Source organism: Oratosquilla oratoria, chromosome 14 (genome assembly GCF_046742065.1).
Source record: "Oratosquilla oratoria isolate Oo_2021 chromosome 14, ASM4674206v1, whole genome shotgun sequence".
Classification (NCBI taxonomy): Eukaryota; Metazoa; Arthropoda; class Malacostraca; order Stomatopoda; family Squillidae; genus Oratosquilla; species Oratosquilla oratoria.
Genome location: NC_134790.1, coordinates 27,767,140 through 27,779,639, shown reverse-complemented (window position 1 = coordinate 27,779,639; position 12,500 = coordinate 27,767,140). Strand labels below are relative to the sequence as shown.

Below are 12,500 nucleotides of genomic sequence, written 5' to 3'. Positions count from 1 at the left end.
ATTCTTTTTTTGGGGGGGGGGGGATTTGGGAGAAAAATCAGTTAGAGCTACACAAATGTTGAGAATTCACGAAAAAGGTTAAGAACCACTGACTTAGACTGAGCGCACTCCCCCGAGACTATATGGCCTGCACTATGCAGTTCTATGTCCCTTACTACATAATTATGACTCCTATCCATAAAGTTATCTAACCTTCTTTTAAAACGACTGATAGTTTCAGCGTTCACTACATGGTCACCAAGTCTATTCCATTCTGTTGGTAAACCGGTTCTTGTCTATTTCCTTCTTGAATCTAAGTCTTGTGTGTGAATGGGGCGAAGGCGGTCTTGTGAAGGTGGAGAGACCGTCTTGAGCAACAGTCCGGAATAAATGCGCCAATTGAACTAAACGTTACGGAATTTTACGATCGCCAGTGCGCTGGGGGGGAATAATCGGAAACGTGCTGCCTTCGCCTTCCCTTAGGTCTGCGTTCGAATCCCGCATTCTTCTCCAATTCCCAGCACTGACTGTGGGTGACCTGCCCCACCAGTCCAAGAGCATACGGCTTCGGCCGCAGCTACTCAGTGCCTCCTGGCGTACACTCCTCACCGTGTAATGTGTGCAAACTGCGCACTCCATATCTCTTATGTGTGTCATTTCTCTTCCTTGTTTTTATTAGTATTTCGTCTATTTTCTCACCGGTTATGACTTGCGACTCCCTGGCATGGGTCAAACGAGTGTAACCATGTAGTGAGCGCTGAAACTACCGGTTGTTTAGATAGCTTTATGTATGGGAATGATAGTTGGTAATGGACATGGAACTGCCTAGTATAGGCCTTAAGGTCTCTTCCAATCTCCTTCTTTCTTATGTTCTTATGAGTGTGTTGCCTGCTGGACATGGGGGGGGGGATAAAATCGTTGACCTGGCCATTTGAGATGCGCTACCTTTCGGTACGCATGCCCAGGTCAAGAACGAATCAGTCCATCGCCATGTGTTGTGTTGTTCCCTTTCGGAGAAAGAAAAATAATTGTGTTCAACTCCCTTCCATCTCCCTTACCTTTCCTTCCCTTTCCCTTTCCCTTCCCTTCCCTTTCCCTTTCCCTTCCCTTTCTCTTCCCTTTTCCTTACCCTTTCTCTTTCCCTTCCCTTTCCCTATCCTTCCACATTACATCCTTTCCCACACTTTCTCACCCTAACTTCTCCCCACCCACTTCACCTCCTCCACCTCTCCTAACCTCCTTCTCACCCTCTCACACTTCCTCTCCACCCCTCCACCTCTCCTCACCTCGTCCTCACCCTCTCACACTTCCTCCCCACCCCTCCAGCACTTCCTCCCCTTCCCCAACTTCCTCCCTCCCTCCTCCCACTTCCTCCACAAACTCCACACAGGCAGTAGGCACCGACTCCAGAGCAGGAAATGCTCTATTAAACGTGTGTGTGTGTGTGTGTGTGTGTGTGTGTGTGTGTGTGTGTGTGTGTGTGTGTGTGTGTGTGTGTGTGTGTGTGTGTGTGTGTGTGTTTTTTCTTTGAGTATACTTACAGAATGTATTTGCCTGAAAATTGTTTTGCTATATAAGAACATAAGAAGGAGACTGCCAGAGATCATAAGACCTACACTAGGCAATTCCATATATAATATATGTCTTCTGTAAGATGTCTGCTTCCACAAGGAACGTCCGAAGGATGAGGCTACATGAGTGTGTCTGCCTGAAGATGTCCCACATGTGAACCAGAAGACTGTTTGCCCGAGAGAGTGCCTCCCAGTGGGTGTGTTTTGAAAAGATATGTTTACCAGAGTGCATGTCTACTAGAGAGCGTGTCTGCCAGTGTTTGTGTCTGCCAGAGGGTGTGTCTGCCAGGGGTCGAGTCTCCCAAAGGTCTTCCAGACAGTGAGTGTCTGCCAGTGTGTGTGTCTGCCATAGGGCGTGTCTCCCAAAGGAATTCCCAAAAGTATGTGTCTGCCAGTGTGTGTGTCTGCCAGAGGATAACAAAGGACTTCCCAACAGTATGTGTCTGCCAGAGGGTGTGTCACCCAAAGGGCGTCTCCCAAAGGACTTCCCCAACAGTATGTGTCTGCCAGAAGATGAGTCTCCCAAACGACTTCCCAACAGTGTGTGTCTGCCAGTGTGTGTGTGTGTGTGTGTCTGCCAGAGGATGTGTCTGCCAGAGGGCGTCTCCCAAAGGACTTCCCAACAGTGTGTGTCTGCCAGAAGATGAGTCTCCCAAAGGATTTCCCAACAGTGTGTCTGCCAGTATGTGTGTGTCTGCCAGAGGGCGTGTCTGCCAGAGGGCGTGTCTGTCAGAGAATGCATTTGCCCGAGGCTGTGTACCTGACAGCTGCCAGCTCCGAATGGAAATGTGTTTGCAAGAACAAGAGTTTGTTGTTGTCTGTGTGCACTTTCTATGCTTAAAGTCAGTTTCTCTGTACTTATCCAGTCGGGGTTTACATGTGTGTATGTGTGTGTGTGTGTGTGTATGTGTGTGTGTGTGTGTGTGTGTGTGTGTGTGTGTGTGTGTGTGTGTGTGTGTGTGTGTGTGTGTGTGTGTGTGTGTGTGTGTGTGTGTGTGTGTGTGTGTGTGTGTGTGTGTGTGTGTGTGTGTGTGTGTGTGTGTGTGTGTGTGTGTGTGTGTGTGTGTGTGTGTGTGTGTGTGTGTGTGTGTGCATGTGTGTGCATGTGTGTAGAAAAACTGAAATTAAATATTCAAACCGAAACCAAAGTAAAATGTTTCATCTTTGTTTTCATAGATTTAGTTTTCAAAGTTGAAGTTCCACTCCAACTCCCACTCCTACTCCCACTCCCCCTCCCCCACACCCGCTTAGAATCATGAAGCCATCTGAAACACAAACTAAGATAAAATGAAATAGAGAAGTTTACAGATAAATCTAAAACGATACGAACTAAACTCTGGACAGCCCCAATATAACCACATGTTGGTTTCGCCATTGGTTTAACTCTCTGTTAACTCTCTCCAATTTGCTTCCTTCTTGGCGTTAACCCCCTTCCCATTCGGTAGCCACGAAGTTTAACAACTAGATTAGCGTCCGTGAGTTAAAAGCAGGGTTATTATGGTGTTGTGTGGGAGTTAGAACAATGAGAGCTTTATTCGAGGTTATTATTTTGAATGGATGAGTCGAAAGGGGCTTTGAGCAAGAGAGGAATGTCTGTTGAGTAGGGAAGGGAGAAGGTAGGGGATTGGTGTAAGTGGAGAATGGTTCTGTGTGGATGATTTGTTGACGCAGTCTGAAGGGATTTTTCGCTGTCTTCTCTATTTCCACATGAGGGGAGGAGGAGGGCGTGTCGCTGTGTAAATGAAGCGGCCCTGCTGTGGATGTACTGTGTCTTACTGCACTGCTTCTGACCCGGGCGGTAGGCAGGAGACAGGGATGACCCTTCATCCACGAGGAGCTAAGATGAGAGGGAAAGAATGGTGTGGAGGTGGTTACCTCACTTAAAAGGGGTGGGAGGTCCTTAGTATACAGATAGATATTTCTCAAATATTCGTGTCTGTTTCTCAATGTTACGCTTCAAAAGAAAAAGACGATTCTGCTTTTGGAGTTGCAAGAGTGAATAGGAACAAACGCAGACCAAGACTTTCGGGTAATAAACTTGGACATTTAGACTTTAGAGTGTAATGTCCTCCTTTGTGAGGGATAGAAATGTCCACCAAGAAGAACTAATATCCCATTTATGACACTAAATACAGTCACAAAGAAAAAATTTCACCCACCCGGAGTTTTTTCATGATACAAAATTCAAGATGTCTTTTTTTTTTTTTTACCTATTCGAGAATTTTACTTACATGTGAGCTAGATAATATATAGAAAATTTTATCACGCACACGACAAATAAAAATCATATTGACTTTGTGAGAACTATAGCGTGGGTGAAAAATTTTGCTCGTGATTGTATACAAATAAAAGAAAGTGAAGATTCAGTCATGCGGCCTATAGATGACGTTAGGGGAGGCCTCTGTCCAGCAATGGACTCCAAATGACGTTAGAAAAATCAGTTAATATGTGATATTGTTCTCATGTTACCTGCTCATCATCTGCTGCCAAAGAAAACGGACTTTTACTTCATTTTGTAATCATAGTCTACTGAAGAGGTTCTTAACCCGTTCCCTCACATATCCAATACTTATGTGATGCTGTCTTTTAGCCTCACGGAAACCATTTCAATACTGAACAAAATCGCGAGGCATCATGACCACCAGCTTTTGGACTGTCGACCTCCTTAATCATAGTCTACTGCAAAGCTTCTCGATCCCTTTTCCTCACACATCCCATACTTATGTAATGCTGTCTTTAAGACTCTTGGAGACCACTTCCGTTTTTGAATTATGGACCTCCTTTTTTTATACTTTGTGGACCACAAGGGGTCCCTGGTGGAGTACCAGTTTTGAAGACTGACAACCGACTGATTCCGTGGACGTCTCCTAAAGCTGGATGGAAACTGTCTGTTCCATTGGAACGGAGCGCCACTTACACTTGCTGTGAAACGAGACAACAAACACGATTTCCGTGCTGGGTGGTTCAATGTGTTTTCTAATTTGTTACAGAGAAACTGGACACAGAGATACACGAATGCTCCCTGGTCTCCTCTTTATCCTTTCGCGACATTTTCATCTTTCACGAAGATGTCACGAAATATTCTTGGAATTTTTATGTCTTCCATCTTTCTCTCCCTAGCTCTCTCTCTATTTATTTCTCTCTCTCTCTCTCTCTCTCTCTCTCTCTCTCTCTCTCTCTCTCTCTCTCTCTCTCTCTCTCTCTCTCTCTCTCTCTCTCTCTCTCTCTCTCTCTCTCTCTCTCTCTCTCTCTCTCTCTCTCTCTCTCTCTCTCTCTCTCTCTCTCTCTCTGGAGTACGAGATTATTCAACATATTAAGAGGCATTACCAACTTCTCAGACAAATATACGTCCCAGTCTTCATCATACTAAGGCGTACTCTCGTGAATGTTCTGTGGTATTAACGACACACTAACAACGGGTCCGGAGCGGGTATTAAAATAACAATGTCATGATTTTCGTTATTACAATTTATTTTATTATCATTACTATTATTATTATTATTACTATTATTATTATTATTATTATTGTTATTATTATTATTATTATTACTATTATTATTATTATTATTATTATTATTATTGTTATTATTATTATTATTATTATTATTATTATTATTATTATCACTGTCATCACTCATCACCATCATCATCATCATTCTATTTTTATTTATTTATTTCATTTATCTATCTTTTTCGTTTTATGTGACGAACTGTTTGTGCCTACAGACACGACAGTAACTACCATTTACTGACACCGCTGACAAACATTAACTACACTTTCGGAGGACTTCGGGGAGCAAGGACTGGGTGTCGTCGACCAGAGGAAGAAATTCCGAAAGAGCAGGTGTTTCCGGTTCTGCGCCCAAGAGAGATTTTTATCTTTTGTGATCATTTATTTTTTCACCTCCTCTTCTTCTTCTTCTTCTTCTTCTTCTTCTTCTTCTTCTTCTTCTTCTTCTTCTTCTTCTTCTTCTTCTTCTTCTTCTTCTTCTTCTTCTTCTTATCAACGTATTTCAGAGATCGACAGAAAAGGCCAGTAAAAAAGTCCAAATAATATAATCCAAAAATCTACATAAAAAAAAGAAGAAAGAGGAGAAAGAAGAAGAAGAAAGAGGAGGAGGAGGAGGAGAAGGAGGAGGAGGAGGAGGAGGAATAGAAGAAGGAGGAGGAGGAGGAGGAGGAGGAATAGAAGGAGAAGAAGGAAAAGAAGAAGAAGAAGAAGAAGAAAAAGAGGGAGAAGAAGGAGAATAGGGAGAAGAAGAAGAAATAAGGAGAAGAAGAAGAAGAAAAAGAAGAAGAAAGAAGGAGGAGAGGAAGTAGAAGAAACAGAACAGGAAGAAGAAGAAAAAAAGAAAAGAAAAAAGATGAAGAAGAAGGCACCAGTTCGAAGGACATCAACAAAGAACTTGAAGAACCAAAAACACCGAACTGCCCAGTTCCTCCTCTCGAGGCCGAGCGGGTTAGAGCGTCGTTACTTGCGGTGGAGGTCGAGGTGACAGCAGTTCGAGCCTTCCCGCCAGCGAGTTGGACCAAGGGCTTGGCTCATTAAATTATACACTACAAAGTCCTCTGTAAGGGCTACCGTCCTAGCCTCCTGATAAGGGAAGTTCGCGAAGTTAAACTGAATCATCACGACTAAGGACGGACTACAAGGACGGACACTAGCCTGAAAGGAGTGACAATAGACCGCGACCCCTATGAGTCAACCCCTTAACTCCATAAAACTACCTCTCCTTAGGTGAGGAGCCTACGCCAGGAGGCGCTGAGTAGCTGCGTCCGAAGCCGCCACCTATGCCCTATTATGCGTTTTAGGGACTGTTGGGGCAGGTAACAGTCATTCCTGGGAATCAGAGAGGAGTGCGGGATTCGAACCCACATCTAAGTGAACGCGAGACCAGCACGTTTCCGATTACGCCACCAGGTCTCCTTAGCCACGAGAAAATATTCAATTTCTACAAAAATGAGGGACAAACAATTTTTCTCTTTTTTATCTTCTCGCCTTTCGAAAGACTAAAAATGACTAATGCGGAGTGGACAAAATCAAGTTTTACTGCTCTTTCGACAAAATGTCACAATTTGTTTATTTCAGAAAATGAGAGATTTTTGAAGTGTTATTTTTCATATACACTAAGGAATTAATTCTTAGTAAACCTGTATCAATATTGCAACGTTCTTGTTGCCATTGCATGACAAAGAAAGTAGGGGAGTGGGGTAGCCTGTTAATTGATATTAGTATTTGAATGAATAATAACAGAACCAATCCAATTGCAGAGAGCAGGTCACGTGACCAGCTTCTAAAATAGATGAGTTATCGATGAGTGATTCCTAGAAACGGTAAACTTTATTAACCAATGACAGCGAAGCATTTTTATGTACTACGATAACTGGCGATCCACGAGAATAGACTATAATTGGTACTCTGTATTATTTTTGAAAGAAAAAGTTGATAGTGAAACTGCAACAAATTATAGGTCAGGTACTGGGTGAACGCTCTAAGCGCCATCTTCTTTTTTTTCTTTTCTTTTTTTTCCCAAACGCCAAAATCGCTTTTAAAATGTGCCACTATTGTAACTAGATATTAAACCCCCACCCGCTACTGGTATCTCTTAAACCATCTCAATTAAACGAATCGGATTAAACTTTCAACGGTCTTCGCTCTAAGGCGAACAAAGTCGTCTGTCGTAAACTAGGATCTAAATCCTAAGTTCCTTGCCGTCACTCCCGCACGCGACACTTTACCATGAGTTCCACCACAGGGACTCGAACCCTTGCATGAGCGACATCTTCCAAGGAAGCAAGGACGATACCGTTGTACTAATCCTTTGAATGTTAACACGATCGATCTGGAGAACGACGTGGTCATTAGCAATGGTGGGGCTTGTTTCCATTTGTCAAAACGACTCTCACTTCGGCATGAGTTCGGGAGATATGTACTTGGTACCATCAGGACTCAGAAGTAATAAATGTCACTAGCTAAGCTACACATCTGCCAGGGCCGAATTAACCATCAGGATAATGAGCCTGCTGCCTTAGTCTCTCGGTTATATTCTATTCTGCGTTATTTTTGTTTGTTTATTTGTTGAATTCATTTTAGGTTCTTGCCCTTGGCAATAATAACTGATTAATAATATTGATGATTATATTATCAATAGTAATGATGATAATAATAATGTGATGATTATGATGATACTTATGGTATATAAACAGGGTATTATCATTATTATTATTATTATTATTATTATTATTATTATTATTATTATTATTATCATTATTACTACTACTATTATTATTGTCATCATTTTCATTTTGTTATTATTATTATCATTATTATTATTACTATTATTATTATTATTGTTGTTGTTGTTATTATTATTATCAGTATCTACTATTATCAGCATTACTATTATTCCATTACCATCAAGATAATGTATACTAAAACTGAAAAAAAAATCATAGAACTATACTTATTCTTTGAATATTTTTCATTATGAAAAACCGATCATATGAATATACTATACCTTGTTGACTTCCATACATCTAATCTGTGCCTGACGGAGCAGCGTGCTTCAGCGTCGGTTATACATCTAATCTGGGCCTGACGGAAGCAGCGTGCTTTAGCGTGAGTCGTGAACTCCCAGGGCCTGCTCCAGTTGCCCCTTTCCCTATGCAGGTGTCAGAAGAGTTCCCAGGGCTGAATGGAATTGCCAGGAGACAACCAAATGAAATGAATAACTCCCTTAAAATCCTGTGAGAATTTTGTTTTCCTCAACTGAATAAAATCGCTTGGCAGCATCTCTGGGTGCTGCGGCGAGTTGAAATTAAATTACCTAGTAACGTAAAAATATTTATAAAATCTATATGATTGCCGCTTTCGAAGCTTGAACTTTGACTGCTAGAGTACACTATGACTGGATCGCCTGCAAGTAACAGGGTCACTGACAATTTAAATACTGCCTGAACTTTTACTAGTGACAAAATATACCCTATTAGCTTTCTTTCCAAATGCAAAAATTTCTTGCAACCATTTTTCGTAAAAAAATATGCAAATGTGAAACAGAAACACGAACTAATCCAACCTATCATGAAAAAATAACGATGAAATTGAAACCGACTACAAATATTACAAACTGGTGAGCAAAAAAGAAAAAAAAAATGTATGGAACACAACTACTACAGGCGTCTGAGCCAGTTTGCTTGTAAGAGATGCTTCCCTGTGTCGAAGAAATTGATTTCCAACAACGAAGAAGCCAACACGAGGACTCTGTGCCGCAGTGTGGGCACCTTTATCCAACAAAGGTGACCTGAGCTTTGTTCTTCGACTTCGACTTTCACGAACTGGAAGGTTCTTCGTCTAACCCCCCACCCTACCCCACCCCCGGAGGGCGACGACAGCCAAGAGAGTGGAACATAATCACTAACCACAGCTGCCAAAGCTGTTTAACCTTTTCAGTACAGTGATGTCCTTCATCCGTTGTCGTCCACCTATGGACTGTTGGGTCCATGCAGCGATGAGGCGACTTTGGCTCTCATGGGCATTGAGGTCTCCAAGGGCCACCCACGCCCGAGTACCCCGTCACTTACTACGGAAAGTTGTCTGCGACTGAATAAAACAGAACTCCTTAAATATGTCACCGTATTGAGAGGGTTAACCTGAAGGAACAGCTGGCTTCAGGGTCTGCTTTCGTGCACTGGTAACGTCATCGGAAGCATTCGGGTCTTGCATTCGCTTAGTTGTGGGATCGAATCCCGCACTCACCTCCAACAGTTACTGTTACCTGTCTCGACAGTCCCTGAAGCACATAATAGGGCAACGGTGACGGTTTCGGCCGCAGATACTGAGCGCCTCCTGGCGTAGGCTCCTCACTACTTTCTTCACCTCCAAGTCAGTGGACTCCCATCTGATTCCCCTCTTATTGGAACTAGTGAATTATAGGTGAAATATTTATTAATTTTGTTCTGGCTAACGCCTCAAGATTCTATTCAGTTTACAGGAATCTCTAGCCCCCCCAAAAAAGGGGGGGTGGAGGGGCGATCAAATGAATATCACTAGATAAACAGTATGCTATGGGAAGACATCAATGCTCCTGCTAGGACTATAGGTCGGGTGAGACTGTTGTTGTTGTTGTTGTTGTTGTTGTTGTTGTTGTTGTTGTTGTTGTTGAGCCCTCGACGTCAGGTGGAAACCTGTTGCTGTTGTTGTTGTTGTTGTATTTGTTGTTGTTGCTGTTGTTGAGTCTTTGACTTTAGTGAGTTGTGACACCTGAGATACGCTGGAAACCAATCGCCTTCTCGTGTGGATTCAACCACAAACCACTGCAACGCACACTTCGTCGCCACAGTGGACTTAAGCAAGGCATTTGACACCATCCTCACACACAAAGCAGACCATACAGCACCGAACAACACCACCGAAGGAGGACAGACAACGCACATGTACAGCATCAGCCACCTCAGAGTACCTGTCTTTTCATCCACACGTTTTTTTTTTAAGCAACAGATGCACAACATTCCAAGATCTACTCCCAATAAAACCATCACAGGACCACTATAGTCCTTGCGCTCCAAAGAGTCCGTTTAGGATGTGGCATACGTCGTGAATCGTTCTGCCAAATCGGCCTTAGTACATGCTTTTCTCTCTTATTTCCTATCTATGTAATAAATATATATATATATATATATATGTATATATATGTAATATATATATATATAATATATATATATATATATTTTTTTTTTTTTTTTTTTTTTTTTTTTTGTATTCTGTGTATAGTAAAGGAAGCTGCAGAGTACAGGGAGTCTACCACTGGCCGAGTTAAAGCATGTTCTGCCTCTTCACGAAAAAAAAAAATACAAAAAAAGGGGAATTCTGTCCCCTTAACCTAACCCAACTAGTTCCCTTGGCGTTATCCCACTGGGCTGTTTTTCCTTCGATTATTGGAGCAGATTTGCAGTCCACAGTTTTCGGGAAGCAATCTGATATGCTGGAGGAAAATATTTTTTCTCCAGCATATCAAATAGCATTCTATGTATTTTTGTTGCGAAAACAAAATAGTTTGCAATAGCGATTTTACGGCGGAAAAAGTTCTTCCGCAGGATGGGCGGTACGGGCAATTAATCTGAGGTTGGAGGGAAATTTGCCCAGTTTGATAACCCCTCTGCGTTATACTCTTTTTCAATAGATTAAAGAATAGAATGAATAAGAACGAGAAAGATCATGATCAGCTTATGTATTTGAATAAATAAAATCTTAATGATCGCCTTTATCTTATTAGGCGTTACGACACATGAAAGAAAGGCCCTATTCACATTATCGGGTTGAACCGCACGGAAACCGCGGCGGTATCGCATAGTCAAGGGAAAACTGCGTGTTTGTGTGTGAACACCTCCACTGACTTACACCGTAAATGAACCGCTAATGTGAACAGGGCAGGTGGAGAAGGGAAGGAAAAATGACACTTGGCACGAGAGGAGGATTAAATATTATTAAGTTTATAGAAATGGTTGGGCGGCAGACTTCAACCACCTCCACGCACCTGCTACTACGACTGAAAGCAGCTTTTGGAGGTGATGCCAAGGCTCCTACGTCATCGTCTTGATGCAGGTGGCGCTCTGCCTCCTGAGGAACGCACGCGAGGAACGCACGCCGTGTCTACGTGTGCCAAAAGGTGCATGGGCCCAGCCGAACTCGCAACATCGTCGACCGATGTGGGGTAGGAAAGGAATTTAGATTGCGCTAGAAGAGTAGACCATTTGGGGATGATATTTTCGTTAATTAAGGATGGTGGCACACTAGGCTTGCATGTTACTTGCTTGTGCTACATCGTTCGTGTAGAAAGGACTTCGGTTACAATATTCTAGACTTCCGTAAGAACATTTCAACAACGTGTCTAACATTCGTAATTTGACATTTGGAAATTTGAAAAACAAAAGATCGTAGCAAAAGTAAGTAGCATGCTAGCGAGAAATGTCTAGTGTGACGTCACTTTTAATTGTAAACAATGTTTCGCGTGTTGGAAACGCGTTGTGTTGGCAAATGTCATCTTACAACATTATTTCTCTTAAACCATTTTTTTTTCTTTAACACTAACTGTAGTCTAGTGAAGACTTCAACCACTATGGGGCCTTCACATTGTCAATATTCCAATAACAACATAATCAATAACAACAGTCAATAACATAGTCAACCTAATCAATATTGGTATCAATGCCAATGTGTCTGTTGTTGATAACTAGGTTATTCTCCGTGATTTCAATAACAACTAGGAATTTTCTATATGTCCCTTTATTTCAACAATAACCAGGAATTTTCTATGTCCCGTTACTTCAATAATAACTGGAATTTTTCTATATGCCCCGTTACTTCAATAATAACTAGGAATTTTCTGTCTTTTTAGGATACATAATATCAATCTGACACGGTTGTTATAAATAACTTGAATATTGCCAAATGATATTCAGTAATAGTATTGAAGTCTTTTTAATAACTCCAAAATAATATATATATATATATATATATATATATATATATATGTATATATATATATATGTATATATGTATATATATATACTGTATATATATATATATATATATATATATATATATATATATATATATATATATATTTTTTTTTTTTTTTTTTTTTTTTTTTTTTTTTTTTTTAGGAGATAGCCCCCTCCATGTCATCAACCAAGTTGCTGGTTATTGCATTCAGGAGTTACAACGTATAAGCACGGCCCCTGACGACGCATATTTCTTATGCATTAAAGTGTTGAAACGAATGTAGACACAGGACACGGCATGATCATGCATACAAGACACTCGTCTTTGTTGTCGGCTATCTAGATAGTATATGCTATAACAAGGAGGAAGCAGCATAAAACTAAAACGTACATATGAACGCGTGCACATCAATGTAGATATACAGGACCGTGAAGGAAGATAGTCACGAA

The 12,500-nt window shown here is 41.4% G+C and overlaps 1 protein-coding gene across 7 annotated transcripts in view; it reads right to left on the bottom strand.

The window, feature by feature from the left end:
- The window catches only part of LOC143032826 (hexosaminidase D-like), a 196,507-nt gene that overhangs the window by 98,825 nt on the left and 85,182 nt on the right, over nt 1-12,500 (bottom strand). The window lies entirely within an intron of this gene.